This window comes from Trachypithecus francoisi, unplaced genomic scaffold (assembly GCF_009764315.1).
Source record: "Trachypithecus francoisi isolate TF-2019V2 unplaced genomic scaffold, Tfra_2.0 Lachesis_group3, whole genome shotgun sequence".
Classification (NCBI taxonomy): Eukaryota; Metazoa; Chordata; class Mammalia; order Primates; family Cercopithecidae; genus Trachypithecus; species Trachypithecus francoisi.
This window is the reverse complement of record NW_022681468.1, coordinates 76,994,973-76,997,035: the sequence shown is the minus strand read 5'-3', so window position 1 is coordinate 76,997,035 and position 2,063 is coordinate 76,994,973. Positions and strand designations below refer to the sequence as shown.

The 2,063-nt window shown below is 40.8% G+C and overlaps 1 pseudogene; it reads right to left on the bottom strand.

Moving 5' to 3' along the window:
• Positions 1 to 220: 220 nt before the first annotated feature.
• Positions 221 to 1,526, bottom strand: LOC117071364 (annotated as a pseudogene).
• Between the last annotated feature and the right edge of the window lie 537 nt (positions 1,527 to 2,063).

Sequence of the window (2,063 nt, the reverse complement as noted above, 5' to 3'; positions counted from 1 at the left end):
TTTGTATAGAGAATGCATGCCACAGTTTATATTTTATAAATACAACCTATCTTACTACAAATGCAAAATGAGAAAAAGTGGTATGTTAGCTGTTATGAAGGGTGAAAACATTATATTAACTTCAAAAGGCTGCTTTCTGCATCTGCATCTATGTAATTTCATGATTCTCTACCAATTTCACTTACAGAAATAATCTCTATAGTCAAATTATTGTTCACTTTCATGCCCCTACATGGGAAGTGGTATGTGAATATCAGTGGGAATACAATTTATTGTCTGTTCCTCCACTCAGAAGTAGCCCTGTGTCTGTCCAGTCTACACTCAGAACTTTGTCTTCATGAGCAGTCAGATCATAGAGAGGAGCCTTACAACTTCTTGTATCTCACAGCTTAACAATGTTATCTAAAGACCCTGAGATCAGCTGCTATTCATAAGTAGGAGACCATTTTACTGATGTCACTCAACCAGTATGTGAGGTTAGGGACAGCGACACCAAAGAACCATCTTTAGTTTGGGGATCCCAGAGTCTGATATGCCTAGCTGTGCTTCCAGATGCTAAACGTTTACAAAGTGGAGAATAGGAAATACCATTAAACACTTTATTTCCTGTCAAAGTTGACTTAATACTGCCAGACTCAACATCCCACACTCTAATTGTATGGTCCCAAGATGCACTGCAGATTTCTTCAGTATCTGACCACAGAACTGATGATCTGCTTCCATGTGGCCAGAGAGGGTCACTATGGGAGTCCTTGTTAGTCCCAACTGTTCTGTTTTCTGTTTCTTTCTTGGTTGATTTGTGGACTCCTCCATCTCATCTTCTTCATCTGTAGGGACTGTAGACAAGATCTTTAGCATCTTATCCCAGGAGCCACTACAAAATTTAGTTCCTGAGCCATCAACAGCTATAGAATCTACACTTCCAGCATGACCTCTACAGCAGTGCAGGGCTTTCACTTTGTTTCTCTCTACATTCCACTCCCATAAGATAATAGTCTGATCCATAGAGGCACTCAATAATAAGCGGGACAAACTATCATTTTTTCACCCAGGCCACATCTTTTACAACATCCGTATGTCCCACAATTGTCATTATTGACTTTCCTTCCAAGGACCAGATCCAAGAAGTCTTGTCATAAGAACCAGTCAACATCCATTCCTCTGCCCCTTTAATTGAACTGATCCAGTCATCATGGAACATGCTTGGCTCTGGCTGGGGTGCAGTATACTGCTTGTTTCTATTTCCACAGTTTCTTCTGATGAGATGTTCTCCAGTTCCATGTGTTTGAACAAGGGCATTTGCAGAAACTGGTCCTTAATAAGGAAATCAAACTCCACGTTTGTGGAACTCATTTTTGTCCTTTAGCAGTTTATTGATGATGTTACTAAGGTCAGCAATTTCAGAGGTGGCAGGGATTGAGAAGGGAACATCATCTATGGCATATTTCTTGTTATCAGTGTAGAAGCGTGTTTGGAGCTGAGCCATGGTGAGGAGTACACATAAGACTTGTCCACGGAAATGTACGGGTTAGTAGACCCAGAACAGGGAACTCCTGTCTTTTGGGACTACAAAGAGGCAGCTCAAAATTAGACTGCACGGGTAAGCAAGGAGCTGCAGTCTAAGCCTGGACTCTGCTTTCTCCTGTTTTTGTTTGTCTTATTTTGTTTTGTTTTGTTTTGGGCAGGCTCTAGCTTCTGAGTTCCCTTTGTATACTCTCGATCTCCATATATTTTATGATTTCTTCCTCTGCCTGCCCCTTACATCTTTCTGGTCCTCAGGAATCAGTGCAACGCCCCTTTAAGTCTCATTTTACACATGTTACTATACTTTCAAAACTTCAGCTCTTAGTTGTTTGTTAATGACTCCAACATCTGTAATCCTATCCCAGTTGGTTTTGCTGAGCTCCATGCACATCTATTCATTCATTCTTTCTTTCATTCAAAAGAAAAATCTCCAGTGAATGCCTGTTCTGTGCAAGCAAGTTGCTACATGCTGAGAACACCATGATGAACAAGAGACAAAATCTTCCGTGTTGGTGGTGAATACAGCCAACAAATAAGTA